At 36.3% G+C, this 14,597-nt stretch overlaps 1 protein-coding gene across 1 annotated transcript in view; it reads right to left on the reverse strand.

Moving 5' to 3' along the window:
• Positions 1-14,597, reverse strand: part of ttc29 (tetratricopeptide repeat domain 29) — a 132,039-nt gene that overhangs the window by 88,139 nt on the left and 29,303 nt on the right. The gene's annotated exons all lie outside the window — the stretch shown is intronic.

Below are 14,597 nucleotides of genomic sequence, written 5' to 3' on the forward strand. Positions count from 1 at the left end.
TGTATCTATGATTTATAATTGATTTTCCTTTTTCAAGTAATGTATGGAAGTTTAACAAAGTTTAAAGTTATTTCAATTTGTTCTGTCAAAGCTGGATTTGTAAATTATGAAATCTAGTTATGGTATGAGTGCAAATGTTCTGATTCATTCTCAAACAGTATGTTGTAGAAGGCTATAGTGACATTGAACAATTTTGTAGTAGGATATTATCCAATACATTTAACAGACCAGTGCAACTTAGTGTGTCTATGCACGCTGAGCCAAAACTGAGCTTTAACACAAACACTATTTTATCATCATCATCAGCAGCAGCAGCAGCCTGTTGATGCACTGCTAGATGAAAGTTGGACACACATCTAAATAGATATTTACATAAATCACCAGACACACACACATTATATATGTATACAAACACAGACACATACACACATACATACTGTATAATCTGTTACCTGCTTGCTGTATTTTTGCCTCATCATTGCTAAATAAACGAAAATCCTATAATTACTATACATTATTGTATTGTGTAAACAAACAATGTTCTAACTGATGACAAAACAGAGCAATAATCAGATTGAAGTCCTTATATTTTAGATGGTCTTGTTACTCAGTATTTAGCATACTGCCAATTCTCTTTGAATCATATTACAAGAAAGGTACCAGATCACAAACAAAGAGCAGACAAATGCTAACTTTTCCATTGTCTTGTCAGTCATATGTGTGGAATACCAATTCATAATGTCCCCATGTTCATCTCTGATCCAAAGAAACACTGCCAAATATTCTTTTATATTCAAATTAGAATATTAACATAAGACATCCAGTATTACACAGTCCTGTTTCATTACCATCTCATTTGAATATCTCATATCTCCTAGATATATAACAGTTAAAATGAAGTGGGCTCTTGTCTCAAGAATAGGACACTTCTGTTAAATCATTAAGGTATCATGAAGAGAGCTTAGTCATTTGTTTTGAAAGAGACTCTTTCTAAGATAAAGTATATGATATTGTGAATTAGTATAGGTTTAAAATTAATAACCTTTTACATCTGGAATTAATTAAATGTCTCAGCTGGCATGATAGAACTTTAAGTTGCAGATACAACCCAGAAGAAGAAAATTGTTCCCAGAATGGAGTATGGGATATTGCATCACATGTTATAAATGCTCAAAACTCATGGCAAATAGGCCCTTGTGTACAGTCACTCAGATGAACCCTCCCCCTACTCTGTTTATCTACACTGCACAAAAGCTACATTTCCTCTTTTGATACAGCTGTGCAGGCCTGCAGAGCAACCTTGCAAAGTTGGAAACTGTTTTCTATTTTAGAAAACCAATGTTGCATTCGCAACCTAACGTTATCTTTCAATTAGAAATTAGTTCCCAAAAGGGAGTATGGGATACTGTGTATCCAGACTGTTGTGAGGGAGGACTAATGGAAGACACACTCGCTATAAATACAATGGAGCAGTGGGAGCACCACATCCATGAGATAATGCATAAAAGTGAGCTTGCTGCAGCACAGATATAAGAGAAGTGCATGCTATTTGAAGAGGGCCAAAATGCAGCCAGGCCTTTAGTCATATGTGCCACCAGCCATACAGGCCGAGGGAGGCTAGCAGATTTGCAGGCCATGGCAGTGGTGTGCACTACACAGTGGGACTGGCTTTGTTTCAACAAGGCCCTCAACAGAGACCAAGCGCCATTATAGACGAACAGTAGGTCAGACTGCTGAATTGCATGGGAGGCCCTAGAACCATCATCTACAAAGTGTGCGCAGGACTGATGCACAGAAACACAGACCACACCCTGGAAGTGGGGGTGTAGCAGGGGCAGGGGCAGAGTAGAAATTGCAAGGGGTAGCCAGTTGTCATAATTTTGAGCAACCAGCTGTCATTTACAGTAATTTGTGAGTTCTTAGCCTTTCCCCATGATGATGGATGGCAAATGGATTTGTACATACACGTTAACTTATTTTTATACCCCAATGAAACAGGAAGCCAGGAAGTTCAGTTCTTTCAGACTGAGATTTACTTTAAAAGTATAATGTTAAGACAGATTAAATTTTGTTTGATTTTATTTATACAAATCTTTTACACCTATCTTTTTGAGAATAAACAATACAAATAAATGTTTTCTCCGAGCATAAAATATAACTCATTAACTGGGTCAATAATTTTGGAGGTGACTGTAGAAGTATATATATTTATTCTGCATCAATGTGTATCGAGTTGAGTCCACAAGGAGAGCATAGATGATACACCGAGTGGTGTCTAGCATCCATGCAATGTTGAGCGCCAACAGGTGTGTAGTGTGAACATTGCATTGAGCAAGGAACACCAAAAGGCTCTAGGTGTCAATGTGTGCCGAGCTGCGTTGAATGATGTCGATATCTCAGCGATGTCAGTGCAGCGTCAAGTAGACTGCTGCTGAGCACTGATACTTAGAGATGAACCAGATCGAGGTAGACAGTCATGTAAGCAGAGTGAGAGGGAGGTTATGATGGGAGAGACACTCACTACTTGGTTACGAAAAAAAAAAAAAAAAGTGGTGCAGGACAAATCTCGTTGGAAACAGAAAAAAGTAAAAGAACATTACACAAAAAACAAGAAATACACAGCAACCTTGGAAAAGGCAGTCACCAGAAGCATTTACGTAAGTCTGTAAATATTTTAAGCAATATAAAAATGTAGACTTTGCAAGGAGAAACAAGCAAAGAAGTGTATACTCTTCTAACCAGGTGAAAATAGTTTCCAACTTCACAAGGTTGCTCTGCAGGCCTGCACAGCTGTGTCAACAGAGAAAATGTAGCTTATGTGCAATGTAGAGGAACAGAGAAGGGGGAGGATTCATCTCAATGGCTGCACTCAAGGGCCTATTGGCAGCTTTGCCATGAGTTTTCATCATTTCTAATGTGTGATGCAATATCCTATACTCCATTCTGCAAACTATTTTCAATTTGAAAGATGACTGTGGTGGAAGAAAGTTTTGGAGTCGGGGGTTCTAGTCAGAATTTATTATGTGCATGGGAAGAACAGCAGACACACAACTCAAAAGATTTTAAGCTAGCATAACACTGTTCTTCAGAAGTTTTGAGGTAGTACAAAGCTTTTATAACCCTTCTGGGACATACCCTCAAGGGGTTTGACATTTCATAACCAGTGTCTGAATGGTCATTTCTAATAACTAGCAGTGATTTCATTGGCATTCTAAACTAAGCCTTCCCATCTCATCAATATTATAATCAATTCTCATGAATAATAATCATTAACCTCTACATTACCGATTGCATTAGAAGGTAATTTGCAGATAATACGTTGCAAGAAAGGAATGCGACTTGCTGATAACAGAAGAAAGGAGTGATAGAAGAGTTAAGACAAGAATGCAGGCCATTAAAGTTACTAACAGAACTCCAGAGTCATGACACACAAAATAGAAAGAAAGGCTAGAATATATATATATTTTTTCCCCCACCTAACTTAAATTATATATATATATATATTTGTATAATATCACAATAGTTTTTCAGCATCTTGTTGGTAGCACAAGTAAAACATAACATTGATTATTTTGCTTTACAGTGGCACCTGTAACAATCTCCAAGAGAACATGCATTATAAATACAAAAACAGCACGCCATTTTCTATTAGAGATGAAGAGTAAAAAGTTCAGAAGATACAAATGTCAGCATCTCTTAACAAATTTATCAAATGCCTCAGTCATCTTTGAAAACAAAAATGACAAGTCAATTCTCTGAAACCTGGATAGCATAACATTTTTAAAACTTTGTTTCCTGAATTCAGATCTCTAGGGACTAGCTTATTTCTTACTTGGTCTTCACTATGAATTACAATTAACCTTTTTCCTTCTTCATGGGAGAGACATTAATATGCTACTGATACAACTGTTATTGTAATTTTATTCAGATACTATAATTACTTTACATGTAAAGATCACAGCATACATTTATTTGTTTCTGACAGTGTACTGTATAGCCTAGCTATACTAGCAAGCTATACATCCACATATTGCACGTAAACATGAGAGCACAATGAATAACTGCTTTCAAAGGAAAAATAAAAAACATGAGGTCAAAGTATTTCACAATGAGCAGTATCTGAACCAGTAACAATCATCAGAAAATAGACTCACCATACACAACATAATTTAGTAGCTCTCACAGAGTATGTTACTGGCACCTCTCAGAGAAAGCAAAGACCTGTGAGTTTTGAGAATGCTCAAGGGAAGATGTATAGAAAGCATGGAATAAGACTTCCTCTCATCACTAGGTTGATTTGGTCATTAACAATCATGCTCTTACTAATTTTCTTGTTTGGTTTGCTAAGGTTTCTGTTACCTTGTTGGGTTGGGGCTAGTAAATCAATGAGTGTCTATGTTAATGTAATGGCTTGGTTGCTACCTGGGCATAATGAGTTTGTTTTGTTTCAAAAAGAGAGTTGGCTGGTGTGAGAAATGAAGTATTTGGTTCATGAAGTTTCAACTAGGACAGAGGTATGAGAGGAAGAGATCTCAGTAAATATTTGTTTCTGTGTTTCTTGGATTATTACAAACCTTTATGTTTTTTTAGCTCTATACCTTTCTCATTATGTTTGCTGTGATAAAAAGTCAATTCACAAACAAATCATGTTCTTGTTTTGATTAATAACTCATGACTCATGTAAACCACTGCTCTTCCTGGAAAAGATCCCCAAAGTAAAATAACCTTCTTAGCTTTCGCAGCCTGCTTCTATCGTGTGTAACCCCCTTTAAAAATAACTAGGTCACATATACAGTGAGGGAAAAAATATTTGATCCCCTGCTGATTTTGTACGTTTTCCCACTGACAAAGAAATGATCAGTCTATAATTTTAATCGTAGGTGTATTTTAACAGTGAAAGACAGAATAACAACAACAAAAACCAGAAAAACGCATTTCAAAAAAGTTATACACTGATTTGCATGTTAATGAGGGAAATAAGTATTTGACCCCTTCGACTTAGTACTTGGTGGCAAAACCCTTGTTGGCAATCACAGAGGTCAGACGTTTCTTGTAGTTGGCCACCAGGTTTGCACACATCTCAGGAGGGATTTTGTCCCACTCCTCTTTGCAGATCCTCTCCAAGTCATTAAGGTTTCGAGGCTGACGTTTGGCAACTCGAACCTTCATCTCCCTCCACAGATTTTCTATGGGATTAAGGTCTGGAGACTGGCTAGGCCACTCCAGGACCTTAATGTGCTTCTTCTTGAGCCACTCCTTTGTTGCCTTGGCTGTGTGTTTTGGGTCATTGTCATGCTGGAATACCCATCCACGACCCATTTTCAATGCCCTGGCTGAGGGAAGGAGGTTCTCACCCAAGATTTGACGGTACATGGCCCCGTCCATCGTCCCTTTGATACGGTGCAGTTGTCCTGTCCCCTTAGCAGAAAAACACCCCCAAAGCATAATGTTTCCACCTCCATGTCTGACGGTGGGGATGGTGTTCTTGGGGTCATATGCAGCATTCCTCCTCCAAACACGGCGAGTTGAGTTGATGCCAAAGAGCTCGATTTTGGTCTCATGTGACCACAACACTTTCACCCAGTTCTCCTCTGAATCATTCAGATGTTCATTGGCAAACTTCAGACGGGCCTGTACATGTGCTTTCTTGAGCAGGGGGACCTTGCGGGCGCTGCAGGATTTCAGTCCTTCATGGCGTAGTTTTCTTGGTGATTATGGTCCCAGCTGCCTTGAGATCATTAACAAGATCCTCCCGTGTAGTTCTGGGCTGATTCCTCACCGTTCTCATGATTAGCTCATCTCAGCTCGTTACCTGTATAAAAGACACCTGGGAGCCAGAAATCTTGCTGATTGATAGGGGATCAAATAATTATTTCACTCATTAACATGCAAATCAATGTATAACTTTTTTGAAATGAGTTTTTCTGGATTTTTTTGTTGTTATTCTGTCTCTCACTGTTAAAATACACCTACCATTAAAATTATAGACTGATCATTTCTTTGTCAGTGGGCAAACATACAAAATCAGCAGGGGATCAAATACTTTTTTCCCTCACTGTATATATATATATATATATATATATTGGGCAAGGGGGCTACTGAAAAAAGAAATGTTTTGAAAAAAAATTGAAAACATAATGAGAAACATTAGTCTAAATCATGAATGTATTCAGATTACTTTTTAGAATACGTTTACAACAACAGAAGTTGAGTTCAAGAAGTAAAGTGTTCACTTACATAAAAAGGTGAACGTTACAGAATTAAGAAATTAGGTGTATGTTTAATCTCCTATTATAAAATACCAGTGAGTCATTTAGTGATTCATTTGTAATTAAAATTGAGACTGCTTAAGCAAAGTGAAACATTAACATTTTCTTCAACATACATTTTATAAAACAACTGTTGATGTTCAAAGCATTTCAATTTAATCAACTCAAAAGAGGTCTCTGGGTCATCTCTCTCTGGGAGATGAACTGCCAGAGGAGGTTTCACAAACAGTGTCACTCTGACGAAGTTTTTACAACAGGACAAAACAACTGAACCCCAGAGGAACAATGACTGATAATTTGGTAAAGGGAATACAGCTGTGAAGTTACAAAAAATAAAGAAAACAACAGGCCCTGAAATTCAATAATCTCATTAAATGGGAAAGGACACATTGTAACTTATGCAATACTGTGAGGTATGACTGATATTCAGCCGTAACCAATTTCTGAGGCAGAAGATAGTATAAAAATAAATCACTCTAGGCCTTGCAAATCTTCAACAAAGAAAAAATAGAAAAACATCAGTGCTAAAGCACCTTTTACTAGAAGCTCTGTTGAGCCTGTATGCAAACAAGTCACATGAACATAACGATTACTTGAACAGCAGTCAGAGTATTTGCAAATGGAAAAAAAGGTTTGCAAGAAAATCCAGATCTAAAGGCTGGAAGAATGCCAGATCACATATATAATAATTGTTTAAATATTACATTTTGCTTAATCACAACATATGTTTAGTCTAATTAAAACTACTTCTGTATGATTACACTATCAATTTGCATGAAAATACATGACTAATCTTTTTTGTTGTTACTATACATTTTTATCAAAAGAGGATGTTCCCCCAATTAATTTTAATAGGATTAATAGGATATTACAAAATAAATGTTGAACATGAATAGAATATTTCTATATTAAGAGTTTTTAATGTACACAGTTTTTAGTTTTTCTTTTTACAGAACTGGGAAGTACATATATTACAGTGGCTCTCAATAGTATTCACCCCACTTGGACTTTTCCACATTTAATTGTGTTACAACCTAATTGAGCTGTGGTGAAACCAATTGTATTTAGAAGTCACATAATTGAATAGTTGAATGGAGTCCACCTTCAATTAAGGTTAATCACATGATTTCGGGTTAAATACACCGGTCTCTGGGAGGTTCCACAATTGCTTAGTACAATTCCTAACAACAACGACATAATAAAGAATAAGGAACATTCAAATCAAATCCGGGATAATGGTTCTTCAAAAGCACCAATCAGGGGTAGGATATAAGAACATTTCCAAGGCATTGAATATCCCCCAAAGCACAGTAAAGTCCATTATTAAGAAATGGAGAGAATATGGCACTGTGAATCTTCCTAAATCAGGCCATCTTCAAAAACTGAGTATCCGTGCGAGAAGGGCACTAGTCAGGGAGGCCACCAAGAGGCTCTAAGGGCGTTACAGTCTTGCACAGCTGAGCTGGGAGACACTGTGCACACTGCAAAAATAACCCGGGTGTTTCACAAACGTGGACACTGGTAGCGACAAATGCACATGATGTGACAATTTAATAATAAAAAAAAGTATCCCAAGGAAGATGAAGTAATGTTAATGCTGGCTAGATGTTTATTGAGAATATGTGCAAAGAGTTGAACATTGCAGATCACCAAAGGTCCCCATCCAACGTGATGGAGCTGGAGCAATTTTGCAAAGAAGAATGGGCAAAAATTGCTGTGTGCAGATGTGCAAAGCTGGTAGAGACTTATCCACATAGACTCATTGCTGCCAAAGGTGCCTCTACCAAATTTTGACTGAAGGGGGTGATTACTTATGCATTAAATTATTTTCTGTTTTGTATTTGTAATTAATTTAGAACAATTTGGAGATTATATTTTTCACTTTGACATTATGGACATTTTCTGTGTTGATCAGTGGTGAAAACTCCTGATTACATCCATTCTGAAAAGTCCAAGGGGCGTGAATACTTTTGAGAGTTATAGTTATAGTTATTTGAATTAACAGTGAAAAAGTAATCCCTTTATCAATAAATCTGATTGTATATATAATAATTATCCATTTGCTATTTTGATGGTTACATTGCATTTAATAGCCCCTATATTGTATCTGTGTTTCACTAGCTCTCTGACTTGTCAGGAATGTCAGTACATATATAATTTAAGAATTTCATTTATTTATTTAATGAATCTTTCTACAGCCTGCAGGAGCTTGTTACTGTTATAAATAAGTTAATTTCTAGAAGCTCAGTTTACAATAATTTTAATAGGTTTGCTTATATTCTATACATATTTTCTAAACATTTAGCAGTTGCTCTTTAAGTCTTAACTTATTTTTAAAAGAATAGTTATATGCAAATTCTAATTTCATAACTTGTAACTTCACATTCAGAGTCATTGTATAAATAGGTTTATAGTTACCATATGGAATCCCCATTGATTAAGAAATTAAATTAATAAGCACTAATTTAGCCCAAATTGATATTGATTGATCCATACCTGCCTGCATTTATATAAATCTAAAAATTAATGTTTTTCCATGTGGTAAATTAGTGCCAGAAATTTGGAGTAAGGGTTGAGCAGCTGTAAGACATTGAGTTTTTAACATTTACAATTTTAAACATCCAAAAATACAGCACATCAATAAAACAAGCAAGTATTGTTTCTGTGGGGAAACAATGAATGTAGCAATGAAAGAAGTCAGTATGCATTCAAGTGATCTAGACAAGTCTTAGCATGCAGTTCAGGTATAATGTATATATTATATTAAAATATAAGGTAGTACACACGTCACATATGTTCCTCATGCTGTTGGAATTGTGCAAAATCTGGTTAACACTAAGGTGCGAGTCTAAAACAAAGACAGTAACATCAAATACACTGATCCTCTCATCATTTACTACATGCTGAATTTTTGAAAGTCAGATTAAAATATGACAATGCCATAAAGCTAATTTATAATAATAATAATAATAATAATAATAATAATAATAATAATAAATGCTGAATCAGAGTTGCATGGTGTGACAAGAGAGCCATTAAAACAGGTTTGCAGTTATCAATATTACATTATACGATGTATATGTTATTTGGGAAGTAAATATGGTATCCTAGCTGAAATACACAAGACCCCATTTCCAAGCATATGTGTAGGATTGAAAAAAAATAGTAAATACAGTGCTGGTAATTACTCGAGGGACATATTGACGTTACAGTGGGTCTTTACTCAGTCATGAATTTGTGTTTGTGCATTGTAAGAAGGAGCTGACAGAGGTGCAACTGTTTAACCAAAAGGTTACTATAACACAAAAGTACTCCCTTTGGTAACAAATGAAAGGCTAATGAAAACAAATGAACACAGCAATGTTCTTTTTGCCTTTAATTACATTATTGGTTTGCTTTGCAATTTGCCTGAATAGCTGTGATATATTCGCATGTAGCACATACATTATATTATGTTCAAATTATTGATTATCACTGTCAATTATTGTTGTTGTTTTTTTTCTTGATGTAAAATCACTTATTTTCAAAAACAGCCATAATTCTTATTTGCTGTCTCAACAAGCTTTCAACTGAATGTCTTCCAGTACACACTCCCTGCTGTGATGGACAGATGAGGAAACTTCTTCAGCCAGGATTTCTCTTGTTTTATATGGCTATACCTGAAATCCTCATGTAAACACAGCTTACATTAATCAAATTACATCAGTAGTCTGCTGTAATACTGAATTGGAGCACTGCCTCAAACCTTAACAAACCTTTCCACATTTTGTTATTCACTTTGTATTGCGCTTATATTTTGTAGGTCGCCCTGGGTAAGGGTGTCTGCCAATAAATAAATAATAATAATTTGTATTTTGAAGGAGAATTTCTCCAGGTAATTGACAAAAATAAGTAACACCAAGGTGCTGCAGAGGTGTGACCAAAGCCGCATGTTGAAACAGAGGTGTTTTTTTTATTTTTGCATGTAATCTGAGCCAATGTACAGGTAACTATTTGAACAAGATGTTGTGTATAATGGCAAAATAGGTATCTTTCCTTTTTATTCTTCACTGTGTTGACATCCCTCATTTACCCTCTAGATAAATACAGATGCAAAACAGTGCTGACTAGAAAAAGTCTGATAATATAAACATGTTTGAATGTAGAGTTAAACCTAAGGCTGAACTCCATTAAGCTTTACATTAAAAGAATATCTGGATTCTGTTTAAATGTATACAATTGTTTTTTCAATGGAACTCTTTCTTCTTACCCTAGGGAGCGAGATTCCTCCTTTCTCCTTAGCAATACTGAATGAAGCTAGAAATATCATATGGTCCAGAAGAAACTGCAATGTACATCAATTTATAGACAGGTAAGAAAACATCAATTAAAAAACAAAAGTCATCTAGAACTTTAATCTCCATTATTTCACAAAAAAAAGTATTGCGTAATTAACTGTACTAGGCATAATTACTTTATATAAACTTATTTCAGTACTAAAATGTTTATGTTTAAAATGGTCATCTTTGCCTAGTTTTACATGCTCATTAACCAATCCTTGAAACATGTTGTTTGACCATGAGGAATCTGTCTGGCTTTATGAAAGAAGAGGCAAGGCAAGGCAAGCTTGAGAATTAAAGTATTTTTATTTAAAGTCATACAGTTGTCATGCAAACTAACTGCATTACAAAGTGTTGACATCTCTTGCATAATAATAATAATAATAATAATAATAATAATAATAATAATAATAATAATAATACATTATATTTGCAAATCTAGCTTTGGGAAATCCTGATATACTATATTATGTATAATTGTATTCACATTCTGACAACTGGTAAGATTTTATTTTGGTTTGTACACTTTGTCTGTTTCACTTTTGTTATCACTTTTGTATACCTGACACAGAGTCTGGGTTGCCCTAGATAGTATTGCTCCCCCAGCATGCTATAAAATGAATATCTTTAATAACCATTTAGCATTTTTACTAGGGCTATGGATAGTTGTTGAAGTCTTGAAGTTGGCTTCAAGAGTCAATTATTTTTAGACCTCACAGACAACACTGTATTAGTATATGGTACTGCACATCCTTAAACAAGATCCTACATTTTTGGGCCCCGATATTCAAACGTCATACAATTCCCTCGCAAATTGTGTGCCTTGCAAAAAACATTAGATTTGGCACAAAAAGAGAGATTCAAACATGGTGCAAAGTATTTGCATGACATTGGAATATAGCACTTTTTCCTGTGCCTTGCAAATCTATTTGTGCCTTGCAAAACCGCCTGCATACTCATTACCAATATAGCAACTGCTCACAACAGACCATTAAAGTTAAAGTTACCATTGACCAGACAAGCTGCTATCAGTGGTGTCGCTACAGTTGATATGATAGCAGACTACACAAACATATCCTGAACACATACACGCTGGACCAATCAAATAGATAATTGCATCTCCAAACCACATTTGCACAAACCTACACAAGTAAATACACAGCAACCTACAGAATAGAGAAATAAAGCAGTGGCCCATACAATACATGTCTCCAAATAAAACGGCTATGGTGTGTATAGATACGCTACTCCACAGTGGACTGTTACTTCCACTGTTTGAGCCAGCAGAGTGCAGTTTTTGGTACTGCATGCAAATATTGGTACATTCAGCCGAATTGGGGCCTTTGCTTAATTCAAATTTGACTGCACTATGAGCATGTTTAACTCTTTGGAATGTACAGACAAACGGGTACGACGAATGCTCCCTGGATCTAAATGGGTATTGATGTCCCAGTATGTCTTGAACTTCAAACATGAATTAGAAAGCCTACAGATCCAGGAACAGCTAAAAGGTTACAATTAGATACTATAAACACTTTGCATTAGAAAGGTATTATCACAATTTATGGATATATAGTTTATTGGGCTTTTATTGATGCGTGAGTTTGCGAGAAAAAAGTATCCTATCAATCTTTTAACTTTAATCAATAAATGTTTATTTTGTCTGTATTTCATTTTACAGTGATCAATACCACAGCTCAGTTTTATTTAGTTTTTTGGGGGATTCACGGAACACCTTATTACAAGAGTGAATATTACAAGATACACAGATACCTCCACATGCACAAAAGGGTTAATGTCATCCCTGGAATACATTTACATCTCATGTTTCCAATTACTGAGTCATTACCATATGCTAATAGAGTCACAGTATTAAAGACTCTGCAGGTGGATGAATGAAGGCAGTGTGCCATGCCAATGTCATGAGGTGAATGCCATGTTTGTTTCTGCACTCGTTTGTTATGTTATAAACATTCTATTATTTGTATATTCATATATATATATATATATATATATATATATATATATATATATATATATATATATATATATATATGAGAGAATGTCATTAGCAATTACATGTTCGCTTCCCAGCATACACACACACACACACGCACGCACGCAAACACGTATATTCTGGTAAGCGTACATTAAATTCGTATGCCGTTCTCCACATATTAAGGTAGGTGATAATGGTATGTATCATACCTGTGACTATAAGCCCCAATTTGTATGGTGACCCAGGAGAGGGTGTGGGTGTCAATGCAGTTGGGGGACACAAGAGGTTGGTCATGGAGGTGAAGAAGAGGGTCAGTGGCCTCCAGACTGCTCTCCACCAGGAGCAGCAATGCATAGGGGGAGGACCCACCACTGCACCCCGAGGAGTTCGGGCTCCTTTCCATGGAATCAGGCAGCCAAGACCCAGGTGCGTATACATGCATTGTGGACATTCTGTATTGTCTACATACATATAATATACTCTTATACACACCACTGCAGTAGCACCACTAGACACATGAATGTGGCCTACATCAATACAGACAATTATGGGTATTGGGTAATATTTATTAATACATCCACAACATTGTGTTTGCATGCATGCATCGTGAGCCCCCGCCACAAGTACTTTGCCAGGACATTGATAGAAGTAGTAGCTCTTACAATTAATAAAGGCATCTTCTTCCACCCCTGTAGGTACCCGGATAGAGACGTGAATACAGTCAATGGCACATATCAAAACGGTTAAGAGCCGGCCCAGGTGGTGGGTCATGATGGACTGGGTGATGCCCACTGTATCACCTGCTACTATCTGGAAAGTCCCAGTAGCCAGGACACATATACAGACAGACACCATCAGCTGTTTAAATAATGCAGCCAGGTCATTATGCAGCATGTGACATAGATCATTCTGCAAGGCTCGTTTGAGACGATACACAAATTGCTCATTGCTGAGATCCTCATGTGCGTGCCAAGGCTGGTACACCCTTACAGCATATCTTTGCCTATGTCAGGGCTGCTGTCCAAATGTGGACGCACCTGCTCCATGCTACTAACCATGTTTCCCATCGTTGACTATGTGCTGGAATGTTGCTGTGCGCAGAGTTAACGCAATCCTTTTATAAGCCTTATTCTGCGCATCCCAAACCTGGTATTGTGTGTGGCACATACCTTAGAATATAGTAGGATCATGCATATTGTCAGCCACACCCCTCATACTGCACCATGCATTTATGTACGATGCAGTCTGGACTGTGCCATGCAAAACAAGATTACTAATATGGAAAATAATGTGTATATGCAACACACATACCCCTCTGTAAACCTTGGTCTGGTGTGGTTCTTTGCAATAGCCTCCAATAAGCCTACATGCTAAATGGTAGAGATGTTTGTGATAAAGACATAATGTACCATACTGAAAATTAGTTGTGCAGTTGTGAACAAAGAAGAAAAGAAGAGAACAGAATAGGAGAGGAGAATAAGGAATATACATTTGAAACAAAATCAATTGACAAAGGTTGCCAGCCAAGCAACTATGCCACAGGTCTGAGGAGAGAAGCAGAGGCAAATAGGGTATTATCCATATTTTTCTGTAACTTAACAGATGCTTCATGTTGAATATTTTGTTTTTGATTTGAATGTGATCATATGATATTAGTTTTCAGCTATCTTCATACTAAATACATTATTATGGCACAGCTGCAACTTGAGTTTTACCTCAGAAAATAATCCTAAAGAGATGTGTATGTGAGATTCAGATAAACATCTTTGAAGATTATCTGGAATCATACTTGTGAAAAATTCCTCTCACCGTTTTGTTGAGCAATGCACATATATTGTAGTAATAGAATGGTTAATTGCTCAAGAAATGGCTTAATTAGGAGGCTGTGTCAAACTCTTGAGGCTAGAGGACTGAAATACAGGTAAAATCAAATTGTGCAAAATTAAGGACATTACCTATTAGCCAGTTTACATATGCATCACATTATTTAATTGAAATTATCATTGCACC

This window comes from Amia ocellicauda, chromosome 12 (genome assembly GCF_036373705.1).
Source record: "Amia ocellicauda isolate fAmiCal2 chromosome 12, fAmiCal2.hap1, whole genome shotgun sequence".
Taxonomy (NCBI): Eukaryota; Metazoa; Chordata; class Actinopteri; order Amiiformes; family Amiidae; genus Amia; species Amia ocellicauda.